The 18,177-nt window shown below is 40.4% G+C and overlaps 1 pseudogene; it reads right to left on the bottom strand.

Moving 5' to 3' along the window:
* Nucleotides 1–1,128: 1,128 nt before the first annotated feature.
* On the bottom strand, nucleotides 1,129–7,418 carry LOC124991444 (AP-1 complex-associated regulatory protein-like; annotated as a pseudogene).
* Between the last annotated feature and the right edge of the window lie 10,759 nt (nucleotides 7,419–18,177).

Below are 18,177 nucleotides of genomic sequence, written 5' to 3'. Positions count from 1 at the left end.
ACAACATTTTAGGGGGAAACAATGATGTCTTCTTCTGTTTGGGGGAAAAATGGAAAAGAAGAAACTGAGCAAATAAAGATAAAAATGGAGATGGAATGGGTAAGATTTAGAGATGAATTGGAACAAGCCCCAAGGTGCTCCTGCAGTTAAGCAGTTCCTTAATTGGTGAGACAATTATTTTTTCCCATACAAGCGGGGCTACAAGTGGTTTCTTCCTATAGCTGGCTCCATCTGTTCTTAAACATAGCAACTAAAAGTGATCAAATCAGGCCCATCTGAGCCACAAACATTGGAGGATTAAAGACACAGAACAAGGAGCTAAGTGAGTGAGGGAATGGAGGAGAGGAGGGTTGCAGCTGCCCATGCAGTCTTCCACAGTCCTCACCTTCACAGAGCCTGAGGAGGACAGGAGGAGAGGGGCTAAAGAATTGTGCATTCTGAAACTCTAGCACACTCATTGTAGTCCTCTAGTTCTATTTTATTCTCCTTTTGTTCTAAGTGTTCTAAGGTGGGTGGGGATTTACCACTGGGAGGTGACCATAGAGACTATGTTTTCCCAATGCCTGTGGAATCAGAGAAACGTAATTTATTTGAGTCTTGGAAGGGAACAATAGTTCCCAGAGACATAGTGGTGCTAGCAGGTGAAGAGGAAGCTGACCTCCATCTTGGGTCTGGTCAGTGGTGATGAACATGGAACACATTGGACACAGTGATAGACAACAAACTCTCATGCTATGCATATTTCTGAATGTGGTCTAGATCCTGGGCTGGGCATGGGTGAAGTCAATATCCTCATTTTCAATCCAACTTCTCCCTGCATGGAAACTGAACCCTTAGAACAGATATATGGCATTATACACACGGTCATGATAAGAAGTTATTAGCAGTGTTTGAAATTAGTATCTTAAGAGGAAGATATTTTCACATTCATATTAAATAGAAAAATTAAGTGTTTGCTGAAAACATGAAAGCAGAAGTCCCCACCTCAGCTACACATGATCATCACCAGAAGCAGTAACTGCATCAAGTCCAGAGAAGAGAGTGGAGGTATTTGTCTTAGTTCTTCATGGGACTGTATCAGTGTCAGTCCTTATGTTCCCATCCCATGTATTACAGTAATAGTGAGCCTCATCCTCTGACTGCAGCTGCATTAGCCATGGTGTCTTTGGATCCAGAGAAGCGGTTGGGGGCCATGGAACCCTCATATCCATCTGAGTGTGTGTGGTGGTACAGAAGAAACTGGGGAGGGCTTCCTGCCTTCTGCTGCAACCAGGATACAATATGGATATCAACACTTAAGCCTCTGCTCAGGCTGCAGGAGAGTCTGAAAGGTGTTCCAAGAGATACAGAGAGGGAGGATGGCTGAGTCATCACAGGTTGGGAGAGGGTACCTGGAGGCATAGACACACATGGATAAGTGAGTTGCTTTAGGGTAAATTGTCTCAGAGAACTAATCCAGAACATATACAATCTGCCCCATGTCTCACAGGCCTGTCCCAACCTGGGTAGTGAGAGAGGAGCAACAGGAGCAGAGGAGTCCAGGCCATTGTGAACCCAGCTGCTTGATCTCCACAGCCAAGCTGTGCAGCCCCAGGCCTCCTTTTCTTTCTCAGGCTGCAGAGGAAGGGCTGTTCATGCAAATGTGTTTTCAAAGTGAAGGCCCCATCCCTTCCCTGAACTCTGGTGCTGGAGCTCAGCTCACACTGCAGGCTGAAGACAAGAAAGTTTTACAGTTCCCTTTGGGGATCCCACTGAGGAAGCATCTGCTGATCAATGAGGCATAGGTACCAGTTCAGGGGACACTGTCAATTCAGAGAGTTCATAGGTATGGAATCCCCACCAGTGACCACAGGATAGAATCTGGATGCCAAGAGTCATTGCAATGGTTGGAACTTGCTGAGCTATTGTGCAAGGATCACAGGGCAATCTCACAATGCCCCTTGCTGGTCACAGGACACCCAGAATGCTGAGAGTCCAGTTGGTTTCTGCAGCTCACCAAGTCATGGTCTGTATTCACACATGCATGGTCTGATTCCTAAAAACTGTGATATTTTATATGTTTTGATTCCCTCCACTCCCAGCAGTATTTCTGTACTATGGAAAATTTTAAAATGTACATGAATGACAATATTAGCTCTCCCACATGAGAGGCCTCAATTATCATACCACTTTGCTGGTATATAATTTAATATATACACATATCATTACTCTTTTTTAACTTTTAACATGAAAGAAATATATTCCATCTATTTTAACATGAATTTAGTTGCATTTTAATCTCTGATATTTTTAACTTTTAATTGTTCTATGACTGACAAAATAAAGGAAGTGCTTTTAATCTTAAATTTTGTAGCTACAGGGCTCCAAACATGCCATATTTTATTAAACTGAAGTCCAAACTGACACATGCCTTATCATATGCTCATTAAGAAGCCTTCTTCATCCCCTGCTAATGGAGATCCATTTCCTCTATAGATATATTATACACCTATAAGTCTTTTGTGATAAGTGTTCTTATGAAAGCCTTAGAGTCACTAAAGTGTGAATTATGAGATTGTCCTTTATATCACTTACTCTATACATGAACATCAAGTGGCTCCTCTACCTGTTTTGAAATCAGGTATCTCTCTTCCATTCTTGGTTTGACTCACCCACTCTTCCTACTGAAGCCAGAATTAAGGACAGGTAGTTAGTATAGAAATAGGGAATCGGGTCAGTTCGAGGAAATGAAGCCATGAAGCCATCTGCCTCTGGAAGTTGGAGACTGCCCCTGGAAGAATGGGATGTCAAGGATCTCCAGAGCCCATTGATTACCAAATTTACCTGCCTTTATCAAGGACTGCAAGCAAGGAGCTGCTAATTAATGTCCCCTAGGCCCTTACCTGCCTGAATCACCTTGGCCCTTCCCCTGTCCATGGCTTTTCACTTAATGCAAAACCAGGCCTAGTCACTAGGCAGGAAGGAGAGATAAGTGGGGAGAGAACTGGAGAACAAAAGAGAATTTAACCTATAAAAGATGTAGGGTGCACTCACTTCTTGGGACTTTTAAAACATCAGCCATGGCCCTCTTCTTCCTGCCGGGAGAAGTCTGTATTATTACCTTTAAATAAAACCTGCTTAATATGCTTGCCTTGGCGTGCTTCTCTAGTGTTCAATCTTCAACATTAGAAGGAACAGAACTCATCACCGGTAAACGGCGGTATCACTACTTCTGAGCTCTGCTTTGAGACTAGCTTCAGACTGAGCAGCATGATGATTCTCCCCAATCTCAGTTCATTCTCCTTTCCTACTAAATTTCTTGTATTATAAACTAATTTTGTCATATATTATGTCCAGTTTCTTGTTCTTTGTGGTGTAAGGATTCCTGGTACAGCTTGCACCATCATGGCAGCAGGCAATGACATGGTCTACTTTACTAAATTTTCACAAATTGTGAGAATCCTAAATCTCAGCCCTAGTATTTCCTGAACTTTCAATAAAATTCTTGGAATGAAATCCAGTTTCGTGAATGATCCAAGATGCACCCACCACAACTCTGCTCTTTCCCCTGCCTGGTCAGAATCTCTCTTCCATTATTAAATTTTGATTTTTCTTACTTCTGGGAATAAGCTCTTCCCTGAGTCAGAAGCTCAGTGCTCACTTGGATCCCGAACCAAGTGCCCTTCCAGAATCACTTCAATAGCACCCCTTGTTGGCCATACAACTAGTTTCCAACTCCCTATAACAGTACCCAATAGTCCAGTAAGGGTGCCCTGATTTTGCAGAGAGGTTTTTTGATATTTCTATTTAGAGCAGAAGAATAAGTATTTAGGGAAGAAATATTATTTCTTCCAGGTTGGTAGTGACCTTTAAGCAGCAAATTATAGGATTATGGCACAAGGAGTATGTTACTAAATATTTCAGTTTTACCACATATTTTATTTTCCCTCCATGGTGTGCCTGGGGTCATTACCTGTATGTTTATCTTGATCCATTTCATGATTTAGTGTTCTACAGAGTCTCCAGATGATTCATACCTGTTAGTCATTTTACATTGCTGATATTTGCGAGTTGACTTATTTTGTTGAGTTTTGTTACTGTGAGAGTATTATGTTCTTTTCACACTGCTTGCACTGAAAAGACCTTGGCATGTTTTGTTTTTAATCTCTAAATTTACATATGTTTACACATAATTTGTGAAAAGTTACCATTCCTTCAGGAAAATTCTTTAGAAACAAAAAACTAAGAAAATTACAATAACAGCATATGTCAAACCAAACACATTGATCTGATGTATAAAAACTTTAAAACACATTAACACAGGCAATGTGAATAGAGAGTTCCTTTAAAGTATTTTCAATGACATAGCTACAACTTAAATCACATTAAGATAAATATAAATAAAACCATTACCTAATGTATGATATTTAGCTATTAAAGTGTTATATTTATTTCTAAGATGAAAAAAGACTAAAACAAAGGATGTCACTGTCTAGCAGTTCAAATATTGACTGGGTCACATAATTTTGTTTATTATACCCAGACCTTTTTTGTATCTAGAACTTCCTACATTTTCGATGACATGCACTATCACTTTTTCAAGAAAAAGAAAAGAAAAATACACTAACAGAAAATGAAAAAAAAAATTGTTTCTTCTGACCATACTGAGTTCTTAAAAAAATAATGGAAAGTAATTAGGGAGCATTTTATTTCCCTCACCTTTTATATTGATACATAAACTTCAGGAAAAGGGAATTTATTATCTATCACAAAATCCAGTTTTATTTATATATTTCCATCTCATTAAATCACCTTGTACAACAAGGCACAGGAAAGTAATAAAATCAATACCAAAAAATATTTTATTTACTGTGAAATACCCATACTACTTTTTAAATGTTTTCCCTTCTTAAATCATTAGGAACTATATTCTGCATAATATTGAAGATCATTCATGGTAAATCAATATTAAAAAAATAAAGAATACTAAAAATTAAATTGTAAATTTAATGTCAATGTTGCATCATTTAAAAGGAAGTGAAAGACCTTCACATATACATATTTTCTTACATATCATTATATCTTCAACTTAAACTATCCAAATAATGAAAGTTTATTTTTATCATATTATCTGTTGTTTGGATGGAAACCACATGATCCTACTGGGATATATATTAAATATAGAAAGAAACTGGTACCTCAACATTTCTTAGACTAATTTTTCATTTAATCATGCTTTATACTAGTAATAACATCCAAAAGAAGCCACAGAAGTAAACAAACTGGAAAAGGGACACTACTCTAAAGGTGATCCTGATAATCCCTGCTCATGCCCCCTTCACCTCTGCTAAGAATTAACAGAAAATTCTTAGACATTACAGAGTTCTGTAATAGAATAGGCTTAGTAAAGAATTTAAAGTCAAAGTTTTAAAGAACTTTTTAAATGCGAAAACTATAAGAGTAAACAGGAATGTCATAATGAGTTAAAATAAATTTAATGGATAGCATGACAAAACCATTAAATTGCATTTGAAAAGTTGGAGGCAGGCCTGGGGGTGTGGCTCAGTGGTAGAGACCTTGCCTCACAAGTGTGAGGCACTGAGTTCGATCCTCAGCACCACATAAGTAAATAAAAGAAAAATATTGTGTCCATCTACAACTAAAAATCAAACAATAAAAGAAGGATTTTAGAAAAGTAGAAGGCAGATGATAAAGTTGCAATTAGTTATGAAGCAATCCTGATCTAATGAAATAAGAATAAGATGTTTTCTAACCTATCTTTAAAAAGTGACTCAACACCACATTTACACATTTCACTAAGTTTTTCATATTTGGTCATTGTAAGGAAAAATGCAGCTTAGCTCGGGACCCGCGGTGGCTCTAGCCCTTCCGATGGAGCTGGCGCTCCGTATGCCCGGTCTCAGTTGTGGCTCAACAATAGCTCCCAGAAATCCACGACGGACACAGGACCTCATGCAAGAGACTTTATTATGCGGAGCACTAGCGTGTCCGCTCTGGGTTGGAAAAGAAGGGAAAGAGAGATATGGCGTGGATGCTTCTCCCAGATATTGGAATCTCCCTGGCTGGAAGGAACCAATAGCAGAGTAGAATACTTACAAGCTGACTGATGAACCAAGAGCTAGCTAGCATCTTCAGACTGACAAGCTAGGATGTAAAGTGGGAAGCAGGAAATGGCTGAAGCGTAAGCCGGAAATTCCTGCAACGTAAGGGGCGGGCAGAGCAACTTTCAGACTGGCAAGTTACGTTGTGCTGCAACGGAAGGGGTGGGAGATCGGCTTTGTATTACAGTCATAACTGAAGAACAGGGTCATACAATTTTACCCTATCAATTTGCTGATGTGCATCAGACTGCTTTTCTCCAGAACTAGACATCTCTATTATAGAGTTTACAAATCCAGAATATTTGGAATTGCCATTATCATCCACTTTGGCACTAATAGAAATCTTCTCCCACTCTAGTCCATTGGAATCATCAGAGGCTGAGGTAAGAATATGTTTTGTTCTTTTTTTTTTTTTTTTTTTTTTTAGTTTTAGATGGACACAATAATTTTATTTTATTTCTTTATTTTTATGTGATACTGAGAATTGAACCCAGTGTCTCACACATGCTAGGCAAGCACTCTACCACTGAGATACAAACTCAGTACATGTACTGATTTTTATTTTTTTCTGCTGCTATACTTAAAGTTGCCCAAGAATGTTCTCCTCTGTTTTGAAACATCCTCACATTGGAAGCATTCTGGATATGCCTGTTTTGACTTCCCATTCTATATATAAGGCTATGTAGGCATTTCCACTATTGGAGTTTAAATCATTAAATCACAGCTGATGTCTGTAATCAGTATTCATACTGTGGCACCTAATGAGAATCTACTACTTTGAAACACTTCATATTGTGACTTTAGTTTTCTCAAATTACATTCATATTCATCTTTTGGTCCTGAACTTTGACAGCCTCCATTGCTCGAAGAATGACATTGCTACACCACTCTCAGCCTTTCTTGCCCCAAGAACTTTTGCTGCTCTGCTGCCTATACCATTCACACAGTGCAGCACATAAAGATTCTTCTGCTAATCATAATTCCTCTTTTAAAGTTAACTCTTTTTTAAATTTTTTAATCAACATCTTTCTATTTTTCAGTTGTAGAATCATAATGCCTCTTGTAGGTCAGCAGTTTCTTCCTCCAGAAGAGGCCTATGACTGCTTCCTGGGCTCTCCCCTTCATTACTTTCTATTAGATTTTCAAACTCTAGAGTTAAGTGCTCACTTCCTCAGCATGCTTTACAATACATGGGTTCTTTATTGTATCCAACCTGCCGCAGGTGCCCCACTTCCTTGGGGAGAAGCCCTAAGCATTACATTCAGAAGCAGTCTGCCATCTCATACCACCCAGGTGCATCTGCAGGTCTTCTTCCATCTCTCTCTCAAAAGTCCAAAACTAGGCTAGGCAGCCACATGCCCAGGCCTGAGCCCAAGGAGATTTCAGGGATCTGGTGTGGGTAAAGAGTGCAGTGACCTATAGGTGTGGGGCAAAAGGAGGGACAATTTTCCCAGATCAAAGGCTCTGGTTACTCCAACAGTCAACTTTGCTGAGTGGCTACTGGGTTGACTCCCTCACTGGCTCCATAATCCTATCTCCTCAGTCCCTGAAGAGGACAAGTGACCTCCTCAGGACAACTCAGAAGGCCAGTCCCTGGAAGAACTCAGAGTTTGTGGTCTTTTCCATGAGAATGAAGCCAGAATTAAGGACAGGTAGTTAGTGCAGAAATAGGGGATCAGGTCAAATCGAGGAAATGAAGCCATGAAGCCATCTGCCTCTGGAAGTTGGAGATTGTACCTGGAAAAATGGAATGTCAAGGATCTCCAGAGCCCATTGATTACCAAATTTACCTGCCTTTATCAAGGACTACAAGCATGGAGCTGCTAATTAATGCCCCTTGGGCTCTTACCTGCCTGAATCACCTTAGCCCTCCCCCTGCCCATGGCTTCTCACTTTATGCAAAACCAGGCCTAGTCACATAGGCAGGAAGGAGAGATAAGGCGGGGAGAGAACTGGAGAACCAAAGAGACTTTAACCTATAAAAGATGTAGGGTGCACTCACTCCTTGGGACTTTAGAACATCAGCCATGGCCCCCTTCTTCCTGCCGGGAGAAGTCTGTATTATTACCTTTAAATAAAACCTGCTTAATATGCTTGCCTTGGCGTGCTTCTCTAGTGTTCAATCTTCAACATTAGAAGAAGCAGAACGGTGAATGGCGGTATCAAGAACATCATAATATCATAAAAAAGTACCTTCTGCTCTTTCTTGCTTCTTTGGATTCTAATTCAACACTACATACCATCCAAGCCCATATATATTTTGTTTTTACTAAGATAGTTATGATAATTTAGTCTATTTTACAATTTTTCCTAACATGCAGATGAATATTTAAAGCCTATTAGTCAGGTCCCAAACATGGCAGAAAAAAGCTAGGTAGAGATTCCTGATTCCCCACACTGCAGAAAGGAGGCAGTGAAGGAACCATTGGTCTGAGAGGTGGGTGACAAAACAAATGCTTTAAGATCCAATATTACAAAGTCTGAGACCTGCAGAGATTTGAAGTTTGGTTATCAGAGTAGAAAATTACTGTAGAGATCTGCAACCCCAAAGTTAGAACAGGGAGATGAAATGTGGGAGGGAAAACAAAGCAAGCAAGAGCAGAAAAGTACTTTAGCACACTACCCTTAACATTTGGGTGAAAGGCAGAAAAAATTAAAGTGTGATGGTAACAATGGCATCCTTGTAGCAGATCAAGCAGTATAAAACCAAATTGTGAACAAAAAGATCTGCTGGGTGCTGCAGCTAGTTTGATGAGTCCATAGCTGACCAGTCACCCACATAAATCAACACAGCATCTCTCAACCTCCAGAGAGCAGCAAATTATGCCACAGGGAGCATACCTACAGTTGTCTTGATTAAGAAGCCATCTAGAAAAAACTTGGGCATAGATGAAGCAAAAACCTACAATTCCCAGTGGCAGAAGTGAGAGGTCAGATCTGAGCACTAAGGCAGATTTAGCCCCAAGAAGAGGAAAGAGGAGAGATTAGATCCTCTCCTGCCACCCTCTGACACTGGAGGGAGGCACAGCAGGAAGTCTCCTGAGTTCTAGGAAACATAGAGGGACTATGCCCCTGACTGCAGCTACTGTCTGCTTGGGGCCAACCTGGCAGAAAGCTGCCTGAAAATACAGTGTCATAGAGGGACAGATCCCAGATCATGAAAACAGTCACTTGCAGACAGTCCTAAGGAGAAGGTGCCCAAGTCTCCAGAAAGGTTAAAGAGGAGGGCCCAGGATGTTACCATAGCCAGTGGGAGGTCTGTCAAGGCAGAAAGTTGCCTGGGTTCAAAGCAGAGGACAGCAACAATACCCAGTCTGACTTGGTTCCCAGCCAAGTGATCTGACCCTTGACCACAACAGCCAAGTAATAGATCACTGATTGGATACTGGCCAGATCTGCCTCAGGGACCATCACCTGGGGAATCAATGCTTGCTCTTTACACACTGGGGCAGTGGAAAGTATAACCCAGGTGAAACAACTAGTCCCTTTGATACCACTGTTTACCAGTGATGAGTTCTGCTCCCTCTAATGTTGAAGTTTGAACCCTAGAGAAGCACGCCAAGGCAAGCATATTAAGCAGGTTTTATTTAAAGTTAGTGATACAGACTTCTCCCAGGAGGGAGAAGGGGACCATGGCTGATGTTCTAGAGTCCCAAGAAGTGAGTGAGCATACCCTACATCTTTTATAGGGTAATGTCTCTTTTGTTCTCCAGTTCTCTCCCCACTTATCCCTCCTTCCTGCCTACATGACTAGGCCTGGTTTTGCAGGTGAGATGTAAAAAGTGAGAACAGATGGGGCAGGGGGAGGGTCAAAGTGATTCAGGCAGGTTAGGGCTCAGGGGGCTTTAATTAGCAGCTCTTTGCCTCTAGTTCTGACAAGGCAGGTAAATTTGGGACTCAATGGGCTCCAGAGATCCTTGACATTCCATTCTCCCAGGGCAGTCTCCAACTTCCAGAGGCAGATGACTTTCATGGTCTCCATTTTCTGGATTTGACCTGATCCCCTATTTCTACACTAACTGCCTGTCCCCAATTCTGGCTTCACCTTCATTCAGAAATAAGGATGGTATCTCAGTGAACTTCATAGACCAAGGGGATCTTTCCTGGATAACAGATTACCCATGGAGAATCCATAACCACAGGTCATAATAATCTACTTTACTATGCAAAGAAACCTGTAGGGGAGCAGGTACACAATAACCAACAGCAATCAGTAATAGCCTAGAGCCGGCATCCTGAACACATGCACACAACAGAAACAAACCACAGATACAACACTGTATCCTCTGATTCATCAGGAAGAAGTGCCTGCCTTGATAAACCAGGACCACCTGCTGGGAAATTCATAAAAACTAGGGGAGTTGCTCCTTGCCCCAGCACATCTGGAGGGAGCCAAAGTCAAAGAATGACAGATACCTTCTAAATGTTCCAAATCCTAATGAAATCCAAACCAAGATTCAACAAGAATTTTCTTCACCTTAGCACAGCACAGTCCCACAGTGCCCCCTGTGGCCCACAGGACACACACCACCTGATGGAACACAGACCTGAGTCCAGCTGGAATTTGCAAGTCATCAGGTTATTGACTTTATTCACTGTTGGAAAATCAAATTTTCAGTACTACTGTGCATTTTTTCAGTGAATCATAGTGAGTGGTTAAATCCTTTCCACTTTAGTCCATCAGGACTGGGACTGTGCTCCTATTTTCAAATTTATGTAACATTTATTCTAGTTATTATGCCCCCCTCAATTTTGTTTTAAATTCAAAATTAAACCTTCAAATGTGATTATGCCTCTGGGTTCATTGTGTCTTAAGGATGCATGGTATCAAAGTTCCTGCACTGGTGTTTTTCTGAATCATTAATAACATTTTCCTTTTTATTCCAGCAAAATCTTGACACTGTTTAAATAAATTGTGTCTAAAGGTTTGTCTAAGTATAAACAAAGTGTTCCACTCCATTTATATTCATTTACAAAATATTCTAAGTCATTTCTAGACATAACTTTTCTGTTTTTGAATTTTTAAATATTTTTATTCTAATTAGTTGTTCATCACAGTAGAATGCATTTATACATTTTGATAGATCATAGGTAGAATTCAATTTAGTATAATTATAAAAGTGTATATCTTATTCTAATTCAGACCCCGTTCTTACAGATATAAACGATGGTGGAAGTCACTATGGTGTGCTCATGTAAGTACACAGGAAAATTATTTTGGATACATTCCACTGTCTTTCCTTTTCCTATACCCTCCCTCCTTTCCCTTCATTCCCCTTTGTCTTATCTACTGAATATCTATTCTTCCTCTCTCCCTTCTTGTTGTGGGTTTACTTCCCCATATCAGTTAAAAGAAAATTAAAAGTTTCCCCAATTGATTGATCCTTATTAAAATGCATTTCATATGTTGATATGTTACATAAACATATCTTTCTAATTTTGATACTATAAAGGCATCCTATCAATTATATACTATATACATAAACACACACACACTTGGGTTGTTTTTAATTCTCATTCATAGAAATTGTATTTATACATAACCTACCAGAGGATACAAAGCAGGATGCAAGGGTCTCACTTTCCATGTGAGTTCCCCAAAGAACCTCTGATGGTGAGTTTTAATATAACTTGAATGAATGTCCTGGCTTTGACAAGAGATACACTGGACTTAAGCATTGCTCTGCACACACCTATCCTACACAGGGGAAGAGCTCACATCACTTGGGACTGCTTATTGTTCTAAACAGTGCTCATCACACTTCAGAGAGACAGCCTCATCAACCTGAAGACATCATTCTTTCTACTTCTCAGATTATTTGCTGAATGGGGCCAGAGGTGAGTGACTCTTGAAGAGAATGTGTTTGCCTACTTTACCCAGTAGGCAAAAGGGCTGCCATCTCTCTCTGTATGTATGTAGGCTATATTTCATTCTCTTTAATAGAAATTGTATGTCTACATAGCCTAACCATAGGAATTCCTTTTCAGGTGTTTTTCTAAATGCTATGTGGGCCAAGGGCTTAAGGAAAAAGGCACCCTGAGAGAAGGAGAAATGCTAGCACCAAGTCTTCATCCAATTCTGTCTTGCCAGTGAAACACCAGATGCTAAGGCATTGGGAGACAGAGGGTGGACCTGGTGTTTGTATCCTTGTTGACTGAATGAATGACACAGGAGGAAGTCTTAGGAAGATCTTCAGCCCAGTGTGAGTCCTGAGATTCTATAAAATGTTCCTATATTCTGATCCTAACATGAGTGGACTGCCTCATTTGGCCCATTCTACTATCTGAGAGAAATTACATTTTTGAGCAAAGAAAGGTGCTCTGCTGTGTTGAGATGAATAGTCTGATATGATTTCATCAGCAGATAAGACTAAAAAAAATTTTTTTTTTGGTGCTGAGGATGGAACTCAGGGGTGCTCTATCACTGAGCTACATCTCCATTCATTTTTATTTATTTTTGTTTGAATCAGGGTCTCCCTAAGTTGCAAAAACTGGATTCCAACTGGATTTCAGACCTGTGGCACCACACCCAGGTTCAGCCTAAATCCTCTTAAAGTTGATGATTCCTGGGAGAGTCTCAGATCCTTGTTCACTCATAGTGTGATAAAAGAGAATAGTGTAGTTCATGAAGAGATGTTAACATCACCGTTTCTTAAGAAAAATCAAACCCATGATATGAAACCACTTCACTCCAACTAATAAAGCTGTTATCAGAAATACAGACAATAAGGTTTTGGACAGAATGTGGAGAAATTAGAGCTCTCCTCTACTGTTTATGGAGATAACTGGTGCAGTAACTTTCTAAAGCAGGCCAGCATTTCCTCAGAAAACTTACTAAATTGTTCAGAAATTCCTTTCCAAGCTAAGTACCCAAAGAAATGGAAATAGTTTTTCACAGAAAATGTCCCACACAAATGTTCATGGCAACAATGTGAATTGCTGCAAAAGTTTAAGCATTCAAAATATCTAATAATCCATGAGAAGAACAAAAAGACTAGTGGTATATCCATGCCAGGCAGCATAATTTATAAGAAAACTAGATTACTGATATCACCAAATAAATTGTCATATATCATGTGTCACAATACACACTAATCATTCTATTTTATGCATTCTTCTCTCATGTCACATAGAGATTACAAATTATAATTATACACAAAAGTAAAAATAACGCTCATTTTGTAGAATTACTAATGTGAGAGTGATACAAATATTCCAAATTCAGATCATGGGTGTAAGACAAAGCTGATCTCCCACGCCTTCTGTTGCACCACAACCTAACTTGCCAGTCTGAAAGCTGCTCTGCCCGCCCCTTACGTTGCAGGAATCCCCAGCCTACTCTACAGCCATTTCCTGCTTCCCACATTACATCCTAGCTTGTCAGTCTGAACAAGCTAGCTAGCTATTGGTTCATCAGTCTGCTTGCAAGTATCCTCCTCCGCTATTGGTCCCTTCCAGCCCAGAAGATTCCAATATCTGGGAGAAGCGTCCATGCCATCTTTCTCTTTCCTTTCTTTTCCAACCCAGGAGTGGATGCACTAGTTGTCTGCATAATAAAGTCTCTTGCGTGAGGTCCTATGTCCGTCGTGGATTTCTGGGAGCTATTGTTGGACCACAACTCAGACCGGGCATACGGAGCGCCAGCTCCATTGGAAGAGCTGGAGCCACTGTGGGTCCCAAGCTGAGCTGCATTTTTCCTTACAATGGGTAAGATTGAGAAAACTTGTAAACATACTGAAAACATTGAATTGTACATTTCCTTCCTATCTTCTAGGCACTGTGATTCTCTGAGTATTCTTAAGTGAAATTATCTGGGAACAATACTAGGGATCTGAATCAATTCCTAGTCCTCTAGGAGGTACTGTTTGCTGAGGCCAGAAAATACAGAAAATCATAAAGATATGTAGTTCACTTTAGTGTTCACTCTTCATGTCCTAGTTGTCACTTGTATTAGATTTTTATGAGCTGAAGAACACTGTGTCAGATTTTGTGTCTTTTCTTCCTCTAAAGTTTTTTATAGTGTGCCTGGGACAGTGCTGGGTCCTATGTCTGGCTGATTTTGGGAAGCAAGACAAATCTGTTTTCCTGCCCTTTCACATCCATGTGGTGACAAGTATGGCTGCACAGGTGGGATGGCATCTGGTGGAGGTGGGTAGGGCAGAGAGCAGAGTGGTCCCAGGGCTTCCAGCAGGGCAGCTTCAGGGGTGCTGGGCAAGTGAGGACCAGGGTGACAACTGTAGGTCTTGGGCTTATGGTACCTGTACTTCAGGTGCAGGGACATGTTGCTTTTACCTCCTCAAGGGACTGTTCTCTGGCACCCTGGGCCCTGGTTGGGCTCCAATATGAGCATCCCACAAGCTACCAAGAATGGAGCAGGGTGGCTGATGAGAGCTGCCTTTGGGTCTCTGAGGGGGAAATCATTGACAGGTGATAGGTGATGGACCAACACAGAACTAGTCCTACAGATGTTCAGCCAGTGAACTAGTGGGCATAGTGTCATCAGGGTCTCACCCATTGTGCCTGGAACAGAACACTGTGTCCTCTCCTGTCTTAAAGAAGGTGTGAGCTGGCACTGGTCTATAGCCTTGCTTTGGGACAAGCAAGAGGGAGGCCTGGGCACTTCCCTGGTGTGGCTCTTCTGGTGAGGTAGGGAGTTGTTGGGTTCATGACTAGCAGCTTTTGCAATGGCAGGAATCCCTCTACCCATGTTCTAGCCTCAGAGAGGTTGTCTGCTGCAATAGATGGGCCTGGACAGACAGAAGGGGAATAAGTAGGGACATGGTTCCTGACTGAGCAGAATCTTCAGGTGGTGGTAGCTTTGGGATCAGGCCTGTGTATCCTCCTGCACTTCCCCTGGGGACACTGGAGTGGATAGTCACTGAGAACACAGGCACAGGCACCACACAGTGTCTGGCTGAGAGGTGCAGTACAGTGAGCTTGGAGGAATTGTTACCCTGTACCCCAAAATTATTTTCCTAGACATGGAAACTAGAAAATCCAAGCTCATATGCTCAAAAAATCTGGTTTTATTCATGTTTGCATTGCTTTCTTAGAATCTTAGCGTCAAGATCTCCAATTTTTTTAGTGTATCTTTTCTGTTTAGTTGCTCTGGGGACAATACTAGGCCTCCTACTGGTTCCACAGTATAAGAAGTGTTCACCTTTGACCAATCCAATAGGGAAAACTTACAGACCTAGGGACCCCCTTAGTGTTCTCTCTCAGCAGGTACAAGTTGTCACCAGTGTTGACTTTTTATGAATGGAAGGGCACCCTGACAGAGTTTGTGTGATTTTTCAGTCTCAAAATTCCTATAGTCCACCTCTCTCAGTATTCCTGGATGCACCACCCCCTCAACTGTCAACAGCTGCTGTTCCATGATGCAAGTGGAGTCCTGGGCCTCTTTCCAGACTGGACAATATCTAAGGTGAACTGTGGCCTGGAGAAGCAGGATGGGAGAGCTCTGTGACTGGGTCCAGTGTCAATTATGCCTACTCCTCACACCCTCCCACCACCCACTGGCCCTCCAAGTTCCATTAGGCTGTGGTGAACCATATGCTGGCTATGGGGTGCTGTGATTGTGCCACACATCAGGTCTCATGCAGTTACTCATGACCTACTCATGCTCTGGACCATAGAGGGTGGTACTGGCCTGTAAGCACCAGTGTGGTCGAGGGCCCTGGAAGAGCCCAGATCACCCCTAGGCAAGATGGGCCAGGTGCAGCCAACAGAGCTCTCTCCACTTCTGGCAGGTAAAGAAATTGGGGGCAAGTTGCCAAGGACAGACTCCTGGGTTCAGTCACTAGGTCCTTCCCCATTGCAGCACAACTGGGCTGGTACATGTCTTGAACCTTCCTCTGGGGCTTCTCTGCTTGCCAGGTGAGATGAAGTCACAGTGCTGCCAGTCCACTGGTTTGTGACATCAGGAGTTACCCAGAGAGTAGCAGGGATGTCATAGCAGGCTCTAAGCAGGACTGTTGCTGCCCAAGGCTCAGAAGAACCCAGCAGGAGAGAGAAAGCAAGTGCAGTCTTCTACTAGTGCCTGGAATCACCAGGCCTTGCCTTTGAATCCAGTGTTGCTGGATGCCAGTCTTTTCCATTTAGAAGGTCAGAGTTGTCACTTGTGTCTGTCATTTCACAGGAGCATTTTTAGCACGGTTAGGCATTTTATTGAGAAGAATCAAAAAACAGTATAACAGGTTTTTTAGCAGGAGGGAATGTTGAGATGTTTAATAGAAGAGACTTTCTGGAAGCTAAACTTAGTGCCATGGTTTCTGATAGATATTGGTGAAAAATTAAAGCCATCTGAAGAACTGAAAATTTGGTGAGCCTTCCTTGTATTTCTTTTCTTTTCTTCTTTTTTTTTTTTCTTTAGATAGTAAAAAGAAAAGTTCATACTTTCTGGCATTTATACTGCATAATACTCTGAAATGTATGATCCACAAAAGTAAGTAAAATAGTACCTGTTGCAGTATTCCTGGATTTCCCTGAGGATTACAAACATAAGCATCATTGTGTGTACTACTTCGACATTGAATTTGCTCTTCTGAAAAAACCTGTTCCAAATTTCTTGACATGTTTTTGTCTTATCTAGGTTGATTTTTAGATCTTTATATATTCTTGATATTGATGCTTTGTTGTTTATATATAACTGGCTTTGTTTCTCAGCTTGTAGCTTCTCTTTTCATGTTCTTTAACCCATTATGTCCTGGTATCTCTTATATATATATGTCAACACCAGAACATAATTTATTGTTTTTCTAATGAACAAAATTTCTTAATATTAATGCATCTGAATTTACCAATTGTTTTTATCATGGTCAATACTTTGAGTCTTAAGAAGTCTCCTATAATGTCAGAAAAATATTTATGCACACTTATTTTTAATGAACTATTTTACTTTTGAAACTGTTTTTTGCCCTTTTTAAAATTTACCAATGATGTAAATCAATGTCTTTCATGCCAAAATCCAAGTATTTGCTTTAGTTTTCATTATACTATGACACTTTAACTTCTGTATTTACAATAAGTCTCTTTATTTGGGAGAGCATATCTCTATTATTTTCTCTTTCAATGTGCCTTTAAATTTGAACTTCTATCTTCTCTCCTCCTCCCTCATAATCATCACATCCTATATCAAATTTGTAATCTCCCTGTTCAATATTCAAAATTGTACACCCTCTTGCAATCTTATGGTTATTATTGTAAGCAAAAAGTGATCATATCATTTTTGTTTAATGTGACAACATTGGACACAATAACAACAACTCTTTGATTTAGTGCTGTCTATTTTTTGCATTGGCTGTTGTTATTATTTGTCTACCCCTAAATGATGAGGTAAAGAAAAGGTTCAGGGACACTGTAGGTGCACAGGGAAGAAACTGTAGTGCCTAAGATTCATACTCTTAGATGGGGATTCACAAAAACCACATGAAAAAGCAAGGAAATAAATCACCCCAAACAACCAATGTACTTCAAGAATAGAATCCATTGATACCATGGTGGAAGAAATGTCAGAGAAGGAATTTAGAATATACATAAACTGATTGTCAAGGCAAAAGACAATATAAGGGATAAAATAAGAAAGAAAACACAGAAAATAAAAGATCAATTAAAAAGAGAGAATCTGAAAAAAATCAATTAGAAATCCTCAAAATGAGAAAATAAATAAACCAAGTTAAAAATTCAATTGAAATCATAAACAACAGACTAGACCACTTGGAAGACAGAACCTTGGGCAATGAAGACAAAATATAAAATCTTGAAAACAAAGGTCACCATAAAAAAATAGTGTTAAGAGACCATAAACAGAACTTCCAAGAAATGTGGGATAACATAAAAAGACCAAACATAAGATATACCAGGACTGATGAAAGCTTGGTGATACAAACCAAAGGAATGCACAAACTTTTCAGTGAATAATATCAGAAAAGGTCCCAAACCTGAAGAATGAAATGGATAATCAAACAGAGGAGGTTTACAAATTAAAAATTTTGAATGAACCCACACCAGGCTCATTATTCTGAAAATGCCTAAGATACACAATAAGGATAGAATTTTAAAGTCTGCCAAAGAAAGA

This window comes from Sciurus carolinensis, chromosome 8 (genome assembly GCF_902686445.1).
Source record: "Sciurus carolinensis chromosome 8, mSciCar1.2, whole genome shotgun sequence".
NCBI classification, from domain to species: domain Eukaryota; kingdom Metazoa; phylum Chordata; class Mammalia; order Rodentia; family Sciuridae; genus Sciurus; species Sciurus carolinensis.
The sequence above is the reverse complement of the archived record's forward strand: the minus strand, read 5'-3'. Positions and strand labels throughout refer to the sequence as shown.